Source organism: Oncorhynchus clarkii, chromosome 19 (assembly GCF_045791955.1).
Source record: "Oncorhynchus clarkii lewisi isolate Uvic-CL-2024 chromosome 19, UVic_Ocla_1.0, whole genome shotgun sequence".
Taxonomy (NCBI): domain Eukaryota; kingdom Metazoa; phylum Chordata; class Actinopteri; order Salmoniformes; family Salmonidae; genus Oncorhynchus; species Oncorhynchus clarkii.
The window spans coordinates 22,625,194-22,650,832 of record NC_092165.1 but is presented as its reverse complement, the minus strand read 5'-3'; the positions used below and the strand labels follow the sequence as shown (position 1 = coordinate 22,650,832).

The following is a 25,639-nucleotide window of genomic DNA, read 5'->3' as shown; positions in this document are numbered from 1 at the left end:
AAGATGGGTTCGTGGAGGGAGAAGGGTGGCAGGGAGAGGGCGAATGCATGGAGGAAGACAAAGAAGACAAAGAGCTGTTATTTCAGATGAAATAAGGGCTACACTTATAGACCATGTCGTGAACCATGGTCTCTCATTGAGAGAGGCAGGGTTGAGGGTGCAACCCAATCTGCAAAGATCCACAGTGGCATCTGTAATGCGAATTTTCCATCATGCAAACAGGTGAGAGTTACATCCTTACAGTAAATGAAAACATTACAGGAATCTATTTTGTATTGCAATTATAGAATATTTACACAGATATATATTACAGTAATTTTGACTGTAAAATATATTTTTACAACAGGACCCAAAGGCTGCCCCCAACAGGGGGAAGAGGAAAAATATTTTCAGATGCGCAGGAAAATGCTATTGTTGACATGGTTGTTGTCAACAATGCAATAAAACTGCGGGAGATTCAAGATAGAGTGCTGGCTGATAATGATATATTTGAAAATGTTAATTCTGTCAGCACAACAACTATTGCTCGAGTCCTAAAGAAACACCAAGTTACAATGAAACAGTTATACACTGTACCGTTCGAGAGAAACAGTGAACGGGTAAAAGAGCAAAGATACCAATATGTCCAGGTAAGACGTCTGAGGTTACGTACACAGCTATACAAAATATTTACAGTAAAAAAAACACTAGCATTTCTACAGTAAAACTGTGCACTTACTGTTTTTCAGAGAGTAATGGAGGTGGAAGCACTGGAAAGACCACATTCATTTGTATTTATCGATGAAGCTGGATTTAACCTTGCCAAAACACGGCGCAGAGGAAGGAATGTTATAGGTCAAAGGGCCACTGTGGAGGTTCCAGGCCAAAGGGGGGAAAATATCACCATGTGTGCTGCAATGGCCAATGATGGTTTGCTTCTCAACACACCACTCATTGGCCCATACAACACTGTTCCTAGAACAGCTCTATGCTCAGCTAGTGCCAGCAGAACAGGGGGAGCCAGTAAGAAACCCCCAAGTTTTTGTCATAGTTTGCGATAACGTTGCTTTTCACCACTCTGCAGCTGTCACCGATTGGTTTGCAGCACATCACAGATTTATGGTTTTGTACCTGCCTGCATATTCACCCTTCCTCAACCCAATAGAGGAGTTTTTCTCTGCCTGGAGGTGGAAAGTGTTTGGTCACCACCCACATGACCAAATGTCTCTTTTGGAAGCCATGCGTGCCGGATGTGAGGACACAAGTCCAGAGGACTGCCAGGGATGGATAAGGCACTCCAGAAGGTTCTTCCCCAGGTGCATGGCAAGAGAAAACATTTGATGTGATGTTGAAGAAAACTTGTGGCCTGATGCTAGAGAGAGGTAGGATTAGCCCCTCAATTATTTGTTTGAATTACAGTATGTACTTTTAGTTTCTACCTTTTTTTTCTCATTACTGTAATTCCGTAAATTACTACAGACTATTGAAGCAAACTGCTAATTTTAATTTACCTTAAAGAATTGTTATGTTCTAAAAAATTTAATAAATCATGTGAAAGAATGTCACTCTTTTCTTTGAAGAAAATATTACTTTGTATGAAGTCACTGAAATTGTTCAAACTGTAAAGATGAAAAGTTTGTATTTTCTGTATTGGTGTTTGATGCTAGTGTTTTTACTCTCAGTGTGTTCTGAGTGACAGTGTGTGTTATCTCAGTGAGGGTTGTGCATAGTGTTTGGCTGCACTGAGCGTGTTTTGAGCCATGTGTTAAGAGTTGTGTTGCTTGGAATGAGTTTTGCAGGTGATGTGAACTGTTTAGCTCAGGTGACTGTTGGTAGTGCAGACTGTAGTTAGAGTTTTGCACATGTGACTCCAGTTGTGCCCACTGTCGTTTAGCAATCGAAAAAAACTGTAAATAGTACCCGCAAAACACCAGTCTCAACGTCAACAGTGAAGAGGCGACTCCGGGATGCTGGCCTTCTAGGCAGAGTTGCAAAGAAAAAGCCATATCTCAGACTGGCCAATAAAAAGAAAAGATTAAGATGGGCAAAAGAACACAGACACTGGACATAGGAAGATTGGAAAAAAGTGTTATGGACCTAAGTTTGAGGTGTTCGGATCACAAAGAAGAACATTCGTAAGACACAGAACAAATTTAAAGATGCTGGAGGAGTGCTTGACGCCATCTGTCAAGCATGGTGGTGGCAATGTGATGGTCTGGGAGTGCTTTGGTGGTGGTAAAGTGGGAGATTTGTAGAGGGTAAAAGGGATCTTGAAGAAGGAAGGCTATCACTCCATTTTGCAACGCCATGCCATACCCTGTGGACGGCGCTTAATTGGAGCCAATTTCCTCCGACAACAGGACAATGACCCAAAGCACAGCTCCAAACTATGCAAGAACTATTTAGACAAGAAGCAGTCAGCTGGTATTCTGTCTATAATGGAGTGACCAGCACGGTCACCGGATCTCAATCCTATTGAGCTGTTGTGGGAGCAGCTTGACCGTTTGGTACGTAAGACGTGCCCATCAAGCCAATACAACTTGTGGGAGGTGCTTCAGGAAGCATGGGATGAAGTCGTTTCAGAATATCTCAACAAAGTGTGTGTGTGTGTGTGTGTGTGTGTGTGTGTGTGTGTGTGTGTGTGTGTGTGTGTGTGTGTGTGTGTGTGTGTGTGTGTGTGTGTGTGTGTGTGTGTGTGTCTGCCCTTGCTTGTGTACTCATTCCACTTTGGCCCCGGCTTGATGTCCCCCTTCCCTTGAAGCTGACAAAGAAAAATTAAATAAATCTGAAAAATTTGACAGCTTGTGTTCTCTCTTTCCTTTCTTCTCTCTCTTTCAGTTTTCATGTTTCATCATTCTCTCCCTTTATTTCTTGTTCCCGTCATCCCTCTCTCTCCTCTTAATTTCTCCCTCTGTCCTCTCCCTCTCCCTCCCTCCTTCTTCGCTCCCCTGCTTCTCCCCTCTGCTTATGATCTCTCTCTCTCGCCTCCCAGTCAGTCTTGCTGGCGTAGCCTCAAAGGGAGCCGGAGAGAGTGGGACTTAAAAGAGGAGCCAAGAGCCGCTACTATACACAGTGAGGTCGCTCCCACTCGATTGAAGTGAGTGTGAGAGAGAAAAAACCACACATAGGGCTGTTCTCTCCTCTCTTCTGCTCTCTCTTCTCTTCCGTCACTCCTGAAGCCGTTTGATATCTCACTTCCTTCTTGCTTCCCTTTCTTTCCTCAGAGAGACACGGTAGCTCCGGGATATGAGATTCCCCCCCAAAGCTATGATGTTATACCTTTCTAACACTCACTCACTCACTCTCACTCTTAATGTTATACCTCGATCTCTTTCTTGTTCTACCTCTCTCCTGTCTCTCTTTTCAAACAGACCAGCAGTTCCAGTGAGAGAAACTTTATAGCTACTCCACTGACACCCACATATTTGCCCATACATAGGGCTGTAGCTATTGTATGTTAGATTGTACGTTAGTTTGCTCAGACGTAAATACTTTCACCCCTCTTCCTCGCATTGATTTGGAAAGATGTTAAGAGTTTCTTCTCCTACACATTGTGTTTATTCACTTCACATCGATACTTGTATTGACATGCTGTGGATGAGGTTTTGATTCCAAGATAGCAGTGTTTTCTGAATGCATGTAGGCCTACTTCTGTATCTTCAAAAGGACTGTTCCTCTTTGATTGACTGTGAAGTGAAGTCCTTGGGATATTGAAATGTGCCATACAAAAATATGAACATTTATTGTCGTTATTCAAAAGTACATTCAGTAGCCACTTGAATAAGGACAGGCTGTACTGTAGTGCTGATCTCTTTAAAATATGCACTCTCAGAATTTCAGCCAGTAGTTTTTAAAGTGTTGCTTATGAGCCAAAAGTGGTCCCCGTTTTTTGTGTACTACGTCATCCATTTTGTGTGATATGTTACGAATCCAATTAATTCAATATGTTACAAATGTGTTGTAATTAAGATGACAGAGTGCATATTTAAAGGGACTTTAGCCTCTAATTAAATGTCATTACTCAAATCATTACATTATTTAAAGTTAAATGGACATGGTTATGCCAGCCATCTACAAGTCATCTACAAGTTTTAGCCATCTAAAAGGTTTGGATTGACGGACCATGTCTCTTCTGTCCTTCTCCTTCCCCATTTCCCTGCCTCACTGTTATATCTCTTTTTTTCTTCTTTCTCTCTCTTTTCATCTCCACTTTTGGCTGGTCTGAACCTGAGTCGTTCTATGAGATGAGTCGTTTGCCTCTCGATTTAACCAGAAAGCCTGCAGCATTACATAAAATAATTGAGTGGGCACCGTCTCTGCCCCCAAACCAAAGCCGATTTGGTAGCCCCCAAAAAATAAACGGAGAGAGACAGTTTTAGGCTGCGGAAGCGCAATGTTTGGGTCTCTCTGTGTGTGTGTGTGTGTGTGTGTGCATGCGTGCCCCTTGTGAATGCAAGTGCCTTTGTCTTTATGTATGTGCTTCTATGATCTATGTGTGCCTCCACAAATGTATTTCTTAGTGTGCTTTTGTGTTTGTGTGCTTTAAGCTCCCAAATTCTTTGCAATTTTTCTCTATAGTCTTTGTACTGTAGCCATAGCTATAATGCCCTCCCTCTGAATGGACTCATATCCAGAGGGAGCTGCATACTTAAAATAGCCGCGGGCACCCACCAGAACACTCCACATGCACACACACACATACGCGCACGCACACACACATCAAAATAATTGTGAGTGTTCCGCAATGCACCTCATGTATATCAAAAGCACCCAAAGAGCTCCAGGTTGCACACTGTGTGGAGGAGATCCTTTGTTCTACAGAACATCATGCTGCCTGACTTCACCCTCACCCCTGTCATGCTTTTTGTGTCCCTGGTGGATCCAGCATATTCTCTCCCAGTGTAACCTGATTTGGGTTCTGACTATGACAGAGGAAGTTTCATGAGACTACGTCACCCACAATTCCTAGAACAATATTTTGAAGGGAATTATTTTTTACTTGGGCACCATTTTACCTTATGCTATTGAGGTTCTTTGGATTGTGGAACCTGTCTTTGTCACAATTAAAGTTTCTCTAGAAAATGTTCTGTCGTGACTAAAGTTTCTTTGGAAACTCTTTTTGGCATGTCAGGACAGTAACTAGAACAGCAGGGTTGCAGGAACATATTGCCATGGGCCAAAGTCTTCTCATGAAATTCTGAGTAGGGAGAGTGTCATTAATTAGCCCAAAACACCCAAAACATACTGTACACACGGATTTAGGTCTATGGGAACTTTGGGAACCCTTTGGGCCAAAGAATTGATGGGGAGTGTCACGCCCTGACCGTAGAGAGCCTTTTAATGTCTCTATTTGGTTTGGTCGGGGTGTGATTTGGGTTTCGTTTTCTATGATTTTGTGTTTCTATGTTTTGGCCGGGTATGGTTCTCAATCAGGGACTATCGTTGTCTCTGATTGGGAACCATACTTAGGTAGCCCTTTTCCCTCCTTTCTGTGTGGGAAGTAGTCTTTGTTTGTTGGCACTATTGCATCACGGTTGGTTTTTGGATTGTTTATTGTTTTTGTCGGCATCATCCTAAATAAAAAGGGAACATGTACGCTCACCACCTTGCACCTTGGTCCAGTTCTTTCAACAGCTGTGACAGGGAGTGATCAGAACGTTGTATTTAACAAAATATTCCAAATTCCTTTTTGACCTTTTCATTCAGCTTTTGATGAGACACTTTCCTTGCCCCGTTAGCACTCATTTTAATGCTGAAGTCCTTTACACCAGGGGCACCCATACAAAGAAAATAAAAATACATTCAGAGATAGACCAAGCCCCGCTCAGGTAAGACCGCCAATCCTTTCAAAGTGTTATTGTACTACCAGGGGTGTTGTCAGTTGTGATCTTCATTTGAACTCCACTTGTTGGCTCAAAAGAGAAGCCCACTGTGGTCTGCTCACCCAGTGCTTTTAGTTCAAATATGAATTTCATAAACTTCAATATCCAATCGGTTTTCAAATCATAGAGGGCCTGGTCTGTTTCACGATAGCTACCAAAGCCCATGTAAGTCAGTTTATAACATTACATCATTGGTTACTCAGAGTTCCCCATATTGACATTGGCTTCGGCCTCAGGCCCTATTGTGCTAACCTTGGAAAAGTAATTCCAATTTCTACTCCTTCCTTTATTACCAATAGAGATAGAACTGCACCATTTGCTCTATATCATCTTATAGCCATACTAACTATATCAATATCCACCCTCAGATAGGGCCTGCAACCGCCTATTGAACGTAGCTTGTTTGAGTTGGAGACTCCCTGTGACTTTACACATTGTAAAGGCCCTGGATTGATGCATCTGAACATTAGGAGCTTACTTCCTAAACTGGATTACATCAACATCTGAGCTATGCAGATTAATCCAGACATTCTTGTATTGACTGAAACTTGGATCTCTGGGGACTTTCTGGACTCTGCTATTAATATTGAGGGTTATAATGTGTTTAGAGTTGACAGACAGGATAACCTGGCCAGGGTATCCTGGAAGGATATTGACCTCATTCCGACAGTAGAGGATGCCTGGTTATTCTTTAAAAGTGCTTTCCTCACCATCTTAAATAAGCATGCCTCATTAAAAAAATTGGAACCAGGAACAGATACAGTGCCTTGCGAAAGTATTCGGCCCCTTTGAACTTTGCGACCTTTTGCCACATTTCAGGCTTCAAACATAAAGATATAAAACTGTATTTTTCAACAACAAGTGGGACACAATCATTAAGTGGAATGACATTTATTGGATATTTCAAACTTTTTTAACAAATCAAAAACTGAAAAATTGGGCGTGCAAAATTATTCAGCCCCTTTACTTTCAGTGCAGCAAACTCTCTCCAGAAGTTCAGTGAGGATCTCTGATCCAATGTTGACCTAAATGACCAATGATGATAAATACAATCCACCTGTGTGTAATAAAGTCTCCGTATAAATGCACCTGCACTGTGATAGTCTCAGAGGTCCGTTAAAAGCGCAGAGAGCATCATGAAGAACAAGGAACACACCAGGCAAGTCCAAGATACTGTTGTGAAGAAGTTTAAAGCCGGATTTGGATACAAAAAGATTTCCCAAGCTTTAAACATCCCAAGGAGCACTGTGCAAGCGATAATATTGAAATGGAAGGAGTATCAGACCACTGCAAATCTACCAAAACCTGGCCGTCCCTCTAAACTTTCAGCTCATACAAGGAGAAGACTGATCAGAGATGCAGCCAAGAGGCCCATGATCACTCTGGATGAACTGCAGAGATCTACAGCTGAGGTGGGAGACTCTGTCCATAGGACAACAATCAGTCGTATATTGCACAAATCTGGCCTTTATGGAAGAGTGGCAAGAAGAAAGCCATTTCTTAAAGATATCCATAAAAAGTGTTGTTTAAAGTTTGCCACAAGCCACCTGTGAGACACACCAAACATGTGGAAGAAGGTGCTCTGGTCAGATGAAACCAAAATTGAACTTTTTGGCAACAATGCAAAACGTTATGTTTGGCGTAAAAGCAACACAGCTGAACACACCATCCCCACTGTCAAACATGGTGGTGGCAGCATAATGGTATGGGCCTGCTTTTCTTCAGCAGGGACAGGGAAGATGGTTAAAATTGATGGGAAGATGGATGGAGCCAAATACAGGACCATTCTGGAAGAAAACCTGATGGAGTCTGCAAAAGACCTGAGACTGGGACGGAGATTTGTCTTCCAACAAGACAATGATCCAAAACATAAAGCAAAATCTACAATGGAATGGTTCAAAAATAAACATATCCAGGTGTTAGAATGGCCAAGTCAAAGTCCAGACCTGAATCCAATCGAGAATCTGTGGAAAGAACTGAAAACTGCTGTTCACAAATGCTCTCCATCCAACCTCACTGAGTTCGAGCTGTTTTGCAAGGAGGAATGGGAAAAAATACCCCAAGCGACTTACAGCTGTAATCGCAGCAAAAGGTGGCGCTACAAAGTATTAACTTAAGGGGGCTGAATAATTTTGCACGCCCAATTTTTCCGTTTTTGATTTGTTAAAAAAGTTTGAAATATCCAATAAATGTCGTTCCACTTCATGATTGTGTCCCACTTGTGGTTTATTCTTCACAAAAAAATACAGTTGTATATCTTTATGTTTGAAGCCTGAAATGTGGCAAAAGGTCGCAAAGTTCAAAGGGGCCGAATACTTTCGCAAGGCACTGTATAGCCAGCCCTTGGTTCACTCCAGACCTGACTGCCCTTGACCAGCACAAAAACATCCTGTGGCATACTGCATTAGCATCGGACAGCCCCCCGCGATATGCAACTTTTCAGAGAAGTTAGGAACCAATATACACAGGCAGTTAGGAAAGCAAAGGCTAGCTTTTTCTAACAGAAATGTGCATGCTGTAGCACAAGCTCCAAACAGTTCTGGGACACTGTAAAGTCCATGGAGAATAAGAGCACCTCCTCCCAGCTGCCCACTGTACTGAGGCTAGGAAACACTGTCACCATCGATAAATCCATGATAATTGAGAATTTCAATAAGCATTTATCTACGGCTGGCCATGCTTTCCACCTGGCTACCCCTACACCGGTCAACAGCCCTGCACCCCCCACAGCAACTCACCCAAGCCTCCCCCATTTCTCTTTCACCCAAATCCAGATAGCCGATGTTCTGAAAGAGCTGCAAAATCTAGACCCCTACAAATCAGCCGGGCTAGACAATCTGGACCCTCTTTCTAAAATTATCCGCCAAAATTGTTGCAACCCCTATTACTAGCCTGTTCAACCGATCTTTCATATTATCTGAGATCCCCAAAGATTGGAAAGCAGCGCTGTTATCCCCCTCTTCAAAGGGGGAGACACTCTAGACCCAAACTGTTAGACATATATCTATCCTACCCTGCCTTTCTAAGGTCTTTGAACGCCAAGTTAACAGATCACCGTCCATTTCGAATCCCTACCGTACCTTCTCCGCTATGCAATCTGGTTTCCGAGCTGGTCATGGGTGCATGGGTGCCAACACTAGTTAGATGAGAGAGGACGGGTGACTCCTATAACAGTTATGGATGTTTATATATTACATTTTTCAGTAAAGATAAATTATTTTTAATAAGATTGGCCACTCCACCACCTCGTGTATAAAAAAAAATGTATTTCACCTTTATTTAACCAGGTACGCTAGTTGAGAACAATTTTCAGACATCATTCATAAAAGAGGTCAAGGCCAGGAACACAAGCTTAGTCCAAGAATGGCTAGCTTTAAAAGCAACTTAGGAATTATTATGTAAGACAAATCAGAAAGGCTAAATTTGATTATTATGTTACCGCTCTTTCGGATTGTAACGGGAACCCGGCTAAATTCTGGAAAACTTTCAAATCCCTGAAGGGTTCTACTTCCTCCTCTCTGCCACAACAAATTCATTCAGACACTGGTCTCATTAAGGAAAAATACGCCATCACTTATGCATTTAATCACCATTATTTCTCTTTGAAATAACTTCTAAGCCTATTCACAATAATATTGGGCAGGATGCTGATAGGGGAAACTTGCTGAATGATCAGAGAAATTATAGTAAAAGCTTTTATTTTAGGCTATTTACTGGATGCTTTTCTAGCAATAGACAACAATAAATCCACAGAGGCCGACCAATTGGATCCAATTGGCTTAAGTGTGCTGCGCACATTATTGTTGGCTCTATGACCCACATTATTTATTTAACATTGATATCAGGATATATTCCAAAAGTATGGAAATCAGCTCTTGTGCTGCCATTCCATAAGGGGGGATAGTAGTAATCTTAATAATTATCACCCCATTTCAAGGCTTCCTTGTCAAGCTAAGATTCTTGAATCCTTGGTAAATGTACAATTTTGCTCTTTTTTGTCTGATTAATGTATTTTGAATGTAAACCAATCAGGATTTAGGCCTGGGCATACAGCAACCACTTTAGTTTTTAATGATCTATTCAATGCTTTAATCACTAAAATTAAATGTGCTGCTTTGTTTGTGGACCTGTCAAAAGCTTTTGATACTGTTAATCATGTTATTTTATTGAATAAGTTGTCCTCAATACGCTCAATACTGAGTTCAGACAGAACTCAGGTCATCGTGATTGATGGGGTTAAGTCTGACTTTCAGGATGTAAATAATGGTGCACCACAAGGGTTGATTTTGGGACCTCTTCACTATTTATATAAGCACCATTGGCCAATCTGTTAAAAATGGTAAACTTAATCTATATACGGATGATATTTTTATGAATGCTATTGCCCCGACTGATCTGGCTACAGTCAGAATGCAGGAATGTTTCAGATTAACTAAACGTTCACTCATTAGATGGTTGGTTTTTATGAAGTTTGTTAACTTAAAATGAGGTGAAATCAAGTAATTTTTTTATTCAACAAAGTTTTGGCTTGGTGGCCCCAAAAATGATTTCCATTTATCAATATGTAGAGTAATTTAAGAAGCATAATTAGGAATCACCCCTTTTTACCCTCAGAACACCCTCAATACATCAGGGCATGGACTCTACAAGGGTTCAAAAGCATTCCACAGGGATGCTGACCCATGTTGACTCCAATGCTTCCCACAGCTGTGTTAAATTGGCTTGATTTATTTTTGATACCCACAGGAAACTGTTGAGCGTGAAAAATTCAGCAGTGTTGCAGTTCTTGACACTCAAACCGGTGTGCCTGGCACCTACCACCATACCCCTTTCAAATGCACTTAAATATTTTGTCTTGCCCGTTCACCTCTCTGAATTGAACACATAAACAATCCATGTCTCAAGGCTTAAAAATCCTTCTTTAACATGTTTCATCTACACTGATTGAAGTGTATTTAATAAGTGACATCCATAAAGGATCATACCTGGATGTACCTGGTCAGTTTATGTCATGGAAAGAGCAGGTGTTGCTAATGTTTTGCATACTCAGTGAATATTGTAGCAGTGGCAGCCTATTAGAAGACTTGGAAGCATGGCTTGTTGGGGGTGTGGCTTTTCATTGTGCTTTTTGGCCTCCCATGAAATGGATTGTCACACCAGTTAATGTGTTATGGTGTGTTTAATTTAAATTGTAATTAGGTTTAATTGTTGAGACAAGAACCTTTTCATGACAATATGATTTTGTCTACTTTTTTATTTGCCTTGCATTTTAATTAAAATATTCCTGACAAGATACATTTAAGTGCACGTTGGAATACATTTTATTAAACATTTCCAAATACCATTTTAAATATATAGATAAATACATGTGGAAATATATTCTAAAATGTTTCTCAGAATGTTTTTCAAATACATGAATGACATTTTCAAATGCATTACATACACTATATATACAGTACCAGTCAAAAGTTTGGACAACTACTCATTCCACGTTTTTTATTTTGACTATTTTCTACATTGTAGAATAATAGTGAAGACATCAAAACTATAAAATAACACATATAGAATCACGTAGTAACCAAAAAAGTATTAAACAAATCAAAATAAATGTTATATTTGAGATTCTTCAAAGTAGCCACCCTTTGCCTTGATGATAGCTTTGCACACGCTTGACATTCTCTCAACCAGCTTCACCTGGAATGCTTTTCCAACAGTCTGAAGTTCCCACATGCTGAGCACTTGTTGGCTGCTTTTTCTTCCCTCTGTGGTCCAACCATCTCAATTGGTTTGAGGTTGGGTGATAGTGGAGGCCAGGTCATCTGATGCAGCACTCTCCTTGGTCAAATAGCCCCTAACACAGCCTGGAGGTGTGTTTTGGTTCATTTTTCTGTTGAAAAACAAATGATAGTCCCACTAAAGAGCAAACCAGATGGGATGGCATATCACTACAGAATGCTGTGGTAGTCCAGGAAAGAAATTCCACATTAACTTTTAACAAGGCACACTTTTTTTTTTTTTTATGCATTCCAGGTGACTACCTTATGAAGCTACTTGAGAAAATGCCAAAAGTGTGCAGAGCCAAGGCAAAGGGAAGCTACTTTGAAGAATCTCAAATCTCAAATGTTTTTTGGTCACTACATGGTTCCATATGTGTTCCTTCATAGTTTTGATGTCTTCACTACAATGTAGAAAATAGTAAAAATAAAGAAAAATTAGGTGTGTCCAACTTTTTACTCATACTGTATCTAAATCATGAGCAACACTAGATAGTTGCTAAACCGCAATTGTTTGCTTTGCAAAACTGCATTAAAGGGAAGCGGTCACAGCCCACATTGTGTATATTCCGCCCAGTCGTCAGTTTATAAATGAGGCCTGCCAGTAAGAAGACTCCCAAAGAATTTTAGACATGATGAATCTACTGATGAACATCCGTGGATTACATTAACTGCCTCCCACAATGTGCTCAGGCAACTCCCCCTCATGCCTGGATATTGCAGTGTGACTTTTTCAAATGCTTTTTCCAGTTACAACCTCTGTCTGACCCATACGATATCATCATCCTTTCCCACCACACCTTGTGGTTTTGGGCCATCAGACGTGTGTTCAGTAAGGTGAAATGTTCAGAACGTTGCATATAAACTTGTAACTAAAGTTATGTAGAGACCTGAATAGGGGCCTGGGTTCAAATAGTGTTTGTTTTCATTCAGAAAAATATTTGGTTGCTCTTGATTGAGCTTGTTTGGAGCTATAGAAGCAGAATATCCCCAAAAGTGCAAACCCTGTCCATCTGGCACTCCATGCAGGCTCAATCAAATATTTGAAAGAAAATACTATGTGAACCCAGGACTATTAGTTATATTCTTGTTAAAAGGTGAAACACAACACCACTACTGTAGAACACCAAATACTGCCTTATAATGGCATTCAATCTAATTCACACAATGAAAAAACATGGTTTACGATTTCTATTGGGCCTTCGTGATCCCTCGTCAAACACTCATCCCGCCCCCGAGGCTCCGTGGCAGCATGTTTGACCTCTGACATATCCTACCCGTGATAGTTCAGCAGTAAAAAGAGCAGTCAGTCAGTTACGAGGATACTCAAGTCACGTCAATGCCGATCATAATCGTTCACCTATGACTGTTCCGCAAAACTTGTCCCACAACTGCTTCAGCCAGGGACCTCCAACAAGCCCACTGGTTCATCCCTCTCTTTTGCCCACGGAGAAAAGGATAAGAAAAACGAGGAATGACGACCGTCGGTCGGTTAGTCATCCCAGGGCCGAACGAACGGTTGGTTTTCCTGATTATACAAACGTGCGGTAATCACCACCGGAGCGACGCTGCAAGACCAGAGCAGAGGATGTCAGATGAGAAAACAAAGAGAAAAATAGTGGTCCTCACAAGACAGGACGTGTCTTCTCACAATGACCCTAAAGTGTAGTTTTATGGTTTAAGCTATGACCCCTTCTGTACAATACCATACGAATTAGAGGACGTTGTATCATACGTCTTACCCGGCAGTCTAAGGCACTGCATCTCAGTGCAAGAGGTGTCACTGCCTGGTTCAAATCCAGGCTGCATCACATTCGGTCGCAATTGGGAGTCCCATAGGGCGGCACACAATTGGCCCGGTTTGGTCGGGGTAGGCCATCATTGTAAATAATCATTTGTTCTTAACTGTTTCCTATGGCTCTGAGTCCAGGTTGAATGGGCACATGACTATCGTCTTTTTTGCTGATTTGCGTCAAGCATCGTGCCAGAAACCTTCCCCTTCTCTTTGAGGGGTTGTGTGATTTTCAGCTGTTCAAATTAGGCTTTGGAGGGGTTTGTATGTGTGAGAAGGATACATGTGGAGAAATACAGCTACGCAGTGTCTTAATCTACACAGGAAGCCTGTCCGACCCTAGCACGGCTGTAAGCAATCTAGGGATTAGTAGGGATATGAGTTGAATTGCTGTGAATTGCTGTGTACCGTAGTTTAACTCTTTATTTTTCTTTCTGTCCATCAGCGCCCTGGGAGGTTCCTCTGCACTACACATCCCAACATTCCCTAGTGGAGGCTGCCTCATCGACTATGTACCTCAAGTCTGCCAGCTCCTCACCAACAAGGTATGACAGAATAACCATTTACCACCAAGACTTCAAGCCTAGGTACGATAATTTTCATGTCCCTAAAAGATTTCAGCAATAAGGGAGCTTTTTTGAGCTTGGGACTGGGAGCGCAGCCTCGCGAGGCGAAAGCACAGATATTGTAGGCTACACTCTTGTAAAAAATCTATTAAAAAAAGTGCTATCTAGAACCTAAAATACTTCTTTGGCTGTTCCCATAGGAAAACCCTTTGAAGAACCCCTTTTGGTTCCAGGTAGAACCCTTTTAGGTACCATGAAAAACCCTTTCCACAGAGGGTTCTACATGGAACCCAAAAGGCTTCTCCTATGGGGACAGCCAAAGAACCCTTTTTTATACTTTTTTCTGAGAGCTTGTCTGTCTTCACTGTAATCTTGTGCAATTATGCACCTGGCCTCTCCTGGCCTCTCCAATTATGCACCTGCCTTTCAGCTATTCCTTAGGTCTTGTGGAGTCCCAGGAACAGCTAGTCTACAATAGCTTATTGGACAGTTATTTCAAGCTTTTTCTTTACTAATAGCATATTCAAGGAGAAATCCTAGCTGAATGTATAGCCAGCATATATAGTGCCTTGCAAAAGTATTCATCCTCCTTGGCATTTTTCCTATTTTGTTGCATTACAACCTGTAATTTAAATGGCTATTTGGATTTCACATAATGGACATACACAAAACAGTCCAAATTGTTGAAATTAAAAAAATTACTTGTTTCTAAAAAAAAAATTAAAAAAGTGGTGCGTGCATATGTACTCACCCCATTTGCTATGAAGCCCTAAATAAAATCTGGTGCAACCAATTACCTTCAGGAGTCACATAATTAGTTAGATTGCACACAGGTGGACTAAGTTTCACATGATCTCAGTGTATATATACACCTGTTCTGAAAGGCCCCAGAGTCTGCAACCACCACTAAGCAAGGGGTAATATGAGGACCAAGGAGCTCTCCAAGCAGGTCAGGGACAAAGTTGTGGAGAAGTACAGATCAGGGTTGGGTTGTCAAAAAATATCCAAAACTTTGAACATCCCACGGAGCATCATTTAAATCCATAATAAAAAATCTAAAGAATATGGCACCACAACAAACCTGCCAAGAGGGCCGCCCACCAAAACGTCTTGGAATGGCCTAGTCAAAGCCCAGATCTCAATCCAATTGAGAATCTGTGGTATGACTTAAATATTGCTGACACCAGTGGAACCCATCCAACTTGAAGCAGCTGGAGCAGTTTTGCTTTGAAAAAAAGGGGCAAACATCCCAGTGGCTAGATGTGCTGAGCTTATAGAGACAAACCCCAAGAGAATTGCAGCTGTAATTGTTGAAAAAGGGTGAGGGGGAGGGGGGGGGGGGGGGGTGAATAGTTATGCGCGCTGAAGTTGTTTTTTTTGTCTTGTTTCACAATAAATATTTTGCATCTTCAAAGTGGTAGGCATGTTGTGTAAATCAAATACAAACCCCCCAAAAATCCATTTGAATTCCAGGCAGTAAGGCAACAAAATAGGAAATGCCAATGGGGGTGAATACTTTTGCAAGCAACTGTATAAAGCATCCAAAACAACTGGCAGGGAGTTTGACAGGAGAGAGAGCAAGTGCAATGATGTGATCAGATTGGATGGTGATGAAATTATCCTACATAGACTACAACACCAAAAGTATTAACTGTATTATTATTATTACAATATTTTGCTGTAAACTTGAGTAAATTTCATTTTGAAGCTCATCAAAGCCCTGCGTTTTGAATGTTTTCATTCCCGAAATAACTGCATCTGCCTAGGCAACCATTTGGATTAGTTGTGGGTCTACTCTCGACAAGTTCTAAAAAAAGGCACATTAGCAGGCCAGTCTGGATGTATTTTGACTTCTGATACTGAGATACCGGATCTGTTGTTGTGGCTCATCATTCTCCCAAGTCGTTCCTATAATAATGTGGCCCCCAATAATATTATGATGATATGAAGGTGGATTAACACTGTGACCAAACTGTCCATGTATCCACGCTGGCCATCATCTGCATGTTGATTTTGTCTATCCACACCAGACGTGATCATGACACACAGGTTAAAATAATAGAACCAACTATATTCATTTGGGGTAGCTTGCTGTTGCTGTAGTTTGTCCTGGGAGATAAACATTGGGTTGTCATTTTACCTTCAATGCATATGTTCCTTTCTTTAGCTGGATATTTGTAGAATTTGGACCCAGAGTCATACAAAATCACATGTTTCTCTTCTCCGATTAATCCACAGATAAAAGGGAACCTAGTTAGTTTTTAGTTTATCTTTGATTCTCCTTGTTCATCTTTCAAGCACCCACGTGGGTTTGTATACCCATGTGGGTAGATTGGAGACACGGGAATTGCAGTGCGTCAAACATATTAAATAAAACCTCATTCAAGGCTACCAATGTTCTATTTTAGTGTTTGGCAACACAAACGCTTGTTGACATGCGCAAGCAGTGTGGATAAAATAATTTACTAACATGCACGCGTTAGTTTATTTTGCAACGCTCACGCATGCAATGTGGCATGTTTGCTTTCCCTGTAAGCCAGGGGGAAGAAAAGAGCAGCACAACAGGGTGGAGAGAGAAGGGGATAGGTCAATGTTACTCCATCAAATAGGAGCAGAAGTTTGTGTGTAAGCATCCAACTGCTTTTCTCCACAAAACAGGACGTCAATTATTCATTGAGTGTTTTGATGAATAGAAAAAAAATAACATCTGCATATCGATAGACTTGGAGCACATGCTTCACATCAAAAAAGTGTACTCTGTACACTGCATTATGCTCCCATGTGAATTGATTAGACAATGTTTAGACCACCAGGTCTTCATCAGGCTCCCATTGGACCGGATTTTGTTCAATTGTATTGTTAAAGAAGAAAGAACTGTCTTTTACCTGGCCAGACACAGACTAAATTGAACCAAAATCCAAACACATGAGAATTTGTTGGTTTAAATTATATTCAGGAACAAGCATTCACAATGAAGCACACTAAAGGTGGGCTGTACTACATGAATCAGTCAGACCTCAAAATGTAATAGCATGTTATTTTGGTAATTTTAGTCACCTATTTTTCTGTTGAACTCAGTATTTAGAGCACAACTGACATCTGTGTCACCTTTGCTGATGCAATGCTGAATATGTCTGAGCCATTCTTTTGGTTTATGAAACACACTGTTTTTCAAAGACTCCAGTCATAGACTGTTCTCTCTGCTATGCACCACGAGCGGTCCCGGAGCGGAACCCGGTAGCGGGATGAAATTTGACAACATACGGTGATCGCTACATAAATAGTCATATTAAACATTCATGAAAATACAAGTGTCTCACATTTTTTTAAGCCTAGAATCTTGCTAATCCAACTGCGTTGTCAGATTTTAAAAAGGATTTACTGCGAAAGAATACGATTAAATGAGGATAGAGCCCCATAAAAAACAACTATTTCAACCAGCACAGGCGTAACAAAATCACAAACTGCAATAAAATAAATAGTTTACCTTTTGACGATCTTCCTCTGTTTGCAATCCCAATGCTCATTGTTATACAATGAATGGTCTTTTGTTCAATCAATTTTTATAACCTAATACGAAACATTTTGTGAACCGCTTGTGTCGTGAATTCCTTCTCATTCCATTTTTGACGACACATTTGAGGTAAATACACACACAAAACGTGACTTTTCCAGTCATGTTTGGTTTCATTGCAATCAACTGGTTTGTTTGTAACACAATTAAACCTGATGGGCCATTTCGCGGGACGTATTGACTGAATGAAACCGATTTGAAGACAACAAGTAATGACATCATTCTGCACCAATGATTTGCCCGCTGTTTCGTTGATTGACTGTCTTTTAACCCAATGACCACTGATCGTCTTGAAATCTAGCTGGGAAGATAGCCAATGAGCTGAGGTAAACGGCAAAATGTAATGTTTATGTGTTGGAAGACCAACCCATGTAGTAAACGTCGGCGTAAAGAGGTTCATTCGCCATTGACGATTCCTACCGGAAGGAGCTACGCATGTTGCGCAAAGCATTGTTTTGGTAAAGCGCATATTCAGCTGTTTATATATCAATCAGTATGGCGACTAAGTCAGGGAAAGCTAAATCTAAGTCTAGATATACAGATGTACACACAATTTTTTAAGAAATTGATTGAGGATGATTCATATAGCGATTCCCAAATGGAGGAATATTTTTTTGAACGGAGAGGACATCATTTTGGACTGGTAAGTTCTTCTCATGCTAATGCCGTTGTTTGAAATTAATAATATAAAATATTATTTGTGAAATGAAATAGCCTATTTGAGGCTGTTGAGTGGAGGGCAGGCCCACAACAATGGCCAAAGTATAATGGAGACACTAGATACAGCTGGTCTGTTGTAATATAATAAAGACAGTAGATCTAGCTGGTCTGTCATAATATAATAGAGACAGTAGATCTAGCTGAAATGTCATAATATAAATGAGACAGTAGATCTAGCAGGTCTATAATAATATATTCAACCTTATGTTCCCTGTACTCTATATATATCTGTTTATTATACCTGTTGATACAGGGCTCATATGTAAAACTATTCTAACTGAACATTTTCTTTCACAGTGACACTGACTCCGAATGTGAGCCCCCAGTGCCAAGGTGTCCATCCCCCACTGAAGCTGGTTCATCCAGCTCCTGTCACAAGTGGTGTTCATCTGCCCAAATGTATTTTGGTATTTTGTATATAGTATATAGTTATTCCATTCAAAATGTATAACTTCACAAATTTGGCCACTTGGGTACATTTGAGCTACTTGTGTGGGACACCTGGGTGACTTCATGATAAATGTCATGTAGCACACTCATTTTGGAAGTTATCATTCTGAAACTTTGATGATGATGATACAACAATAAAAATACAAAATGTATGTTTTTTTTATTGTATTATCTAAACCAGATCTATTGTTATATTCTCCTACATTCAATTCACATTTACAAAACTTCAGAGTGTTTTCTTTCAAATGGTACCAAGAATATGCATATCCTTGGTTCTGTGCCTGAGCTACAGGCAGTTGGATTTGGGTATGTCTTCAGGCGGAAATTGAAAAAAGTAGGGGGGTAGCTCGAAGAGGTTTAACAGCTTCTGCCCCCAAGCCATAAGACTGCTGAACAATTAATCAAATGGCCACCTGGACTACTTACGTTGAACCTCCCCCTTTGTTTTTACACTGCTGCTACTCTCTGTTTATTATTTATGCATAGTCACTTTACCCCTACCTAAATGTACAAATTACCTTGACTAACCTGCACATTGACTCGGTACCGGTACCCCCCAGTATATAGCTTTGTTATTGTTATGTAATTTTCTTGTTTCTTTTTTCACTTTAGTTTATTTAGTCATTCTTAACTTTATTTCTTGAACTGCATTGTTGGTTAAGGGCTTGTAGTAAAGCATTTCACGGTAAGGCACAATTTGATTTGAGATGTGTTGATGGAAGACCTGACACATTATGAAAAGCAAAACTTCAGTGTATGAGAGAGAGAAATGAGGTGAATGAGGATTGTTACACATTACTACAGGAAACACTTCCGGACACATTGCATAATACCCTCCAGGGGCATGTACACATGCCAGAAGCGGAGGCGGCACGTCCTGGGTGCGGGCACATTGAATACCTGCTGCATGATCTCACCTTTTTGTCATCGGTTAGACTACCACACAGCCAATAGGAATGCTTGATTCCCTGTTGTCATGCCAGGGAGGGCGGGTGTGTTTAAGTACAGTGATCCACAATTCCACACACACCCTGCTGTGACTAAATAAACACACTCTTTACAGACAGTGGCCTTGCTGCTTTTCAGAGAGCTGTGACTACCCCCCACTTGGTCCTACGTAAACAAAGACGAATAGACTTGAATAGGGGTTTCTGAGTCACTGTGTTGTGTGTTTCCCAGCAGGAGGTGTACGTGTGTGTGTGTGTGTGTGTGTGTGCGTGCGTGTGTGTGTGTGTGTGTGTGTGTGTGTGTGTGTGTGTGTGTGTGTGTGTGTGTGTGTGTGTGTGTGTGTGTGTGTGTGTGGCAGACTGAGAAAAACCCACTGAGAAAAGGCACCCAATGCATCGGGAAACACAGGCATTTATTCATAACCTTTGTGAATGGATACTATGTTTGTATTTATAAATAACCACAACCATAGGTGATGTAATGAAATCACCAGCAACACAGACATATTGTAATGCATGGTTAAGATTGGAATTGGAGGGAAACAAGCTAATGCCTTGTCTATGGTACAGGGAAACTTCCCCTTCTGTGCATGCTTATATACTTTACTAATGACAACTGATTTTTGACACAGAATACCCATTGGTTGACTGGACTATGCTATTTTTGCGATTTAGAAATTAGGATTTCGGTCTGGGGCTGTAAGGTGGTCAGTGCAGTCACAGCAGTCTTGCTCACCTGTCCAGAACGTCAATAGTCAGAACGGTCAATAGTTGACCGAACCTGGAGCGTCCCTGCTAGGCACACACACCAGCAACCGCAACTCAGAGCTATCAACACACTACAACAGTCTGGTTTGTGTGTGTGGGGTGGTGGGTGGATGCGTGCGCTTCATGCTTATTAGCGTCATTAAGGGGTCGTCAGGTTGGTGTCTGACCCCAAGTGTACACACATTCTCTGATACGCTTTGAGTTTGACATCTCAGTGTTTCGATAAGTGCACATTAAAAACCCTGCCGTATTAAGTTGAAGAGTATCGATTGATGCTTTAATGATATGGTTTCTCGTCTTCTTGAGAGGCTGGATACGTATTTGATCAGTGTACATTTTTGCATCAAAGTAGCAAAACCCTGGTTGGTACACATGGATTTTAAACTGGGGCGAATTTGAACTCAAGTCACTCAATTGATTAAGTGATTTAAATAGCTTTTTATTTTCAGTTTATTTGGTTGGCTTTTCAGGATGCCAATCCAAAAAGTAAAATTTTAATATTGTACAGTTCTGCTTCAGCTGTTATCTGAGAATAATGTAGGTGTTTCTCTCCCTCTCTTTCTCCCTCCCCTGTTCTCAGGTGCAGTATATCATTCAAGGCTACCACAAGAGGAGAGAGTACATTGCTGCCTTTCTCAGTCACTTTGGAATGTGAGTCTGGTGTGCGTGCGCATGTAAAGGGAGAAGGGCAAGGAAACGTTTTGTGGGAGCAAGCATATCTGTAACATTGTATTTGATTTTTATGGTGGGCACATTAGTGTCTTTATGCAGGGGGGTGGTGGAGTACGATGCAGAGGGATTCACCAAGCTCACTCTTCTCCTCATTTAGAAAAACATATGTTTCCTTGTCCATGGTGAGTAACACACACACCTTTCATTCTCACTATGTCTTCCTCCCCAAACTCTCTTTTTCTCCCTCTCTTTCACCTCTCCTCCTCCAGTGGACCTTCCTCTACTCCCCACGGGACCAGCCCACCCTGACATTCCAGTCTGTGTACCACTTCACCAACAGTGAGCAGCTCCACTGGCAGGTGCAGAAGTCCTATGTAACAGTTTTCTTCCTGGGAAGGAGAGGAGGACCAAAATTCAGCGTGGTTAAAGTCCATGGTTCTTTAATCAGAGAAACTAAACAGAATACAAAACAAGAAACGTGAAAACCCGAAAACAGTCCCGTGTGGCACTGACACAGGAGACAACCACCCACAAAATACCCAAAGAATATGGCTGCCTAAATATGGTTCCCAATCAGAGACAACGATAAACACCTGCCTCTGATTGAGAACCACTCTAGGCAACCATAGACTTGCCTAGACAACTACACTGAACACAACCCCATAAATCTAAGAAACCCCTAGACAAGACGAAACACAAATAAATCACCCATGTCACACCCTGGCCTAACCAAAATAATAAAGAAAACACAGATAACTAAGGCCAGGGCGTGACATCCTACCCTTACAGCCCGCGATGGGACGGCAACGAGATGGCCAAAAGAGCCAAGTAAGGCAAGACACTACTGGACAGATGTAAGGTAGATGCTAGATGCCCTAGATGCTGATGAATAAGTTTTGCCTTTTCCTCACTAATGGTTAGGATTGGGGAGGGGAAGCTGATCTGTACCTAGGGGAAACAATCACCCGTAGCATACTGGACAACATTGACTATTTGAGCTACCATACTGTACAGTAATTACCCATAATACATGATGATAATGATTCAAATCGAAGTTATTTGTTTAAGTCACGTAATCCAATCGACTAGCACAAAACTAGAACCTGCTGCCATCTTTGGACTAGGTCTCCCTCGCAAAATAGATTTGATCTCAATTAAACTTATCTGGATTTATAATGGTAACATGAAAAGAAAAACAATCCTTGTCATACTAATAATCACTACCAGTATGGACATCAAATCACTTTAATTGAATCCACATATCACTACTCACACTGGTAAAGATTTATATGGCATTTTTTTTTAAATAAAATTATAGATGTATGGCTCTCCCAAATTGTATTTACTTGACCTTTTTTCTATTTAACAAGAACCCGTTGAACCTATTAGTGAATTAATGGCTTTATCTCTAGCATTATCGTGTTTACTTAGCACAGCAAAGGAGTGCTTAACTGTAACAGTTGAGTTTTTGTCCTAAAGTTGATAGTTACATGGAACAGATGAACTTTTCTTTGTTTACATCGCTAGTCTCCAAGGAAAGTCAGTATCTTATCTCTGTTTTGCTGACAAGTAGTTTTCAGTCTTAGTTTGGAACTGTGGAGGGCCCAAAATATGCAAACATTCCAAATGCCTGGGATTCCAACCTATCAGCTACTGGTTTATAACTGAGAAGAGTTTGTATTCTCGGCTTCCTGACCTGGAGTGAAACTCGCCCTTAAACACACACGCACACACTGTTTGGTTTTGACAGCTCTTAATTATTGTACATTGTCATTCCATTGCATTTTTTGTCTTGGTTTTTCTTTTAGTTTTACTTGCTTGCTCCTCACAATTTCTCATTTTCTATAAGGAAGATTGAACATTGAGATAATCAGGAGTAGTCATCGGTCTCTCTGTCTTGATTTCACAGTGGGAAATTGTTGAGATGTTTTGTGTTTAGATTATACTCTCAGCATGTCAGGAGAAAACTTTATCCTGCTGAAAGAACAAACTGGTGCTGTGCTTTTATGGTCAGATAAGAACTGTAGTACTCCCAGTAAATCTGTCTGTCTAAATTACTTTTAATTGGTATCTTTCTCTCTCACTCCACAGAGCATATTTCAAGAGCTTCATTCCTCAATTTCAGGAAGAGGCCTTTGCCACTGAAACTCTAGGAGTGTAGTGTAGTGTGTGTCAACATGGACTCTCTAACTCCATGTTGAGCCATGTGTTTTATGCTTACCCTGAATTGTCTGCGTTTCCATTTTATTTTGTTTTTTTACCCTTCTTAAAAATTACAGAAAGAATATGCTGTTGCTAAAATGGTTAGGGTCAGTAGTTCAGAACCACTTAGTCTGTCAATAGACAGATGTTGGGCTTGCCCAGCCAAGGTGCTACAGCCTCAAACAAGACATCACTTCTGATCTTCTGATTGGTTGTGAGAACTGGAAAAGGGCCCTGAACTCTTTGGCTGGAGCTTGATGTGATACGGTCATCTTCTGGAAAAACCTTCAGTGGTTCATCTTGATTCATATAATACATTCTTACGAGTGGTACCATTACTTTATCATTCTACAGTTGTCTTAATCTTTGCCTTGAGAGGAGTATTCCTCAGTACTATGTACATTGGAGAGAATACTGTATGTTCTATTTTTCATTTGTAAAGACCTGTGATCATATTTTATTCACTTACTCCATGAAGGTAAGTTACTAAATGTTTTCTGTTATTTTCATTTCACCACCATCTCAATCACTCCTATTCCCAATAAAACCCTGAAATCCTCTACTGTCTGTAAATACATTCTTTATTGTTGCTTGTCACTAAGCCACTGATGCACTGTGATTAAATTATGGCCTGTGCTAAATGTAGCTGTGTTTGAAAGAAAGGGAGCGAGAAACAGGGAATGAGGGATGGATGGTGTGTGAGAGAGAGTGAGACTAACCGGGAGAGTAGGGAGGGAGGGATGGTCTGTGTAAGGGAGGAAGGGTGAAAGAGAGAGTGGGAGTGCGTGTGCATGTTTTCATCATTAAATCTTAAGGGGTCATTGTTAGGGGTCTTTCCTGGCCCGGGGGCCAGCCGTTTGCTATATTCATTGTTGGTAATGCAGCAACTGTCAAGTCTAATTGGGAACTATACAGTGAATGTATCTGAGGCATTTAATAGCATTAAGTCTATTAATACCAAAATATTAAAAGCAAGATTTTTTTTTTTTTTTTGCTGCGTTCCGTGTTTTACGCGGTAACCTTTGCCGAACTGCTTTCAAATGGTCTCGCTCATCAGCCTGGGGATGAACTGCTATCTTTATTTTGAGGAGTGGAAGGAGGGTGTGCAGAGGAAGGACGGAAGGATATGGGGTAACAGCCTCTCTAACGAAGGCTTCTCGATTGCAGTCTTTATTTCAGTTTTTGTATTCATTTCACATTCAAAATTAATTTTGTTTTCCTTTAATTGATTTTGGCTTAGCAAATCCTCTTGATCCTAATTTTTTATCAGCTTTAAATATATTTCAAAATAAGGTATTTTTATTATTCAGTACATGAGTATAAATTGGAGTGAGCTGTGAGGAATCTACAGACGCTAACATTGTCAACGATTCACAGAAATTGGTTTTAAGTTCGAAGGTGAAACACTTTGAAGTAAACCTTATAAGTTGCTCGTAAGCAACTCTTTCAATTTAAACTAAGGCACAGGTGTCATATCACGTAGTCCACATGGAACTCGCCTCTCTCACTCACTTTAAACCTCTCAATAGTGATCCGGTCTTCGTAATGATCTTACCAAGGTTGCTGCTCAAGGTACCTTTTGAAGCTGTGTTTCTCACTTCCTGACTCACGGCACAGAGGTCTCCTGCCTGCCAACTCTGCTAATACTCCAAATCCACTAATCCAGCCTTATTTAGGAGATTGCAATGGCAGTCGGCCGGAATCATTAAAGGTAGGAATAATTACTCGGGGATCTCTGGAGAGAGATGAATAAAATGACGCTCAGCATCTCTTTACCCCTGAAAACCAGTTTGCTGAACCGTGGAATGGTTTTGCTAATGATTGTCGGCCATTTTGGTTTTGGAGAAGCGGTTTGGTGCACAGTTAAACAAGCCACAACCTCTTTGCCTGATTGTAATAAATGTATATGTTCTTTGATTACTTAATTATATATTGCAATAGGGCCCAGTTGGCCTTTGTGGCCCCTGCAGGTTAATGCTGAGGGCTCCCAACCAAAGCTGAAACCTCACACACCTCACACTATTTCTCCTTCCTCGAGCTCCTGGCATGTTTTGCTCAGCAGGTGTTTCCAACTCAAGGGAGTTGGCTTGCTAGCAGTAGTGCTGTGCGTGGGTAAAATCACCGGGGAAGCCAGTCCAGAAATGAAAACAATATCACAACCTACTGTATGTGTTGTGATAATTGCGTTGTTTGCTCTATAACCTGTTCGTTCATATGCCTTAACACTGTGATATACAGTGCCTTGCGAAAGTATTCGGCCCCCTTGAACTTTGCGACCTTTTGCCACATTTCAGGCTTCAAACATAAAGATAT

At 40.9% G+C, this 25,639-nt stretch overlaps 1 pseudogene; it reads left to right on the top strand.

Annotated features, from left to right (window-relative positions):
- LOC139374438 (BRISC and BRCA1-A complex member 2-like) overlaps nucleotides 1–25,639 on the top strand; it is a 181,880-nt pseudogene that overhangs the window by 136,956 nt on the left and 19,285 nt on the right.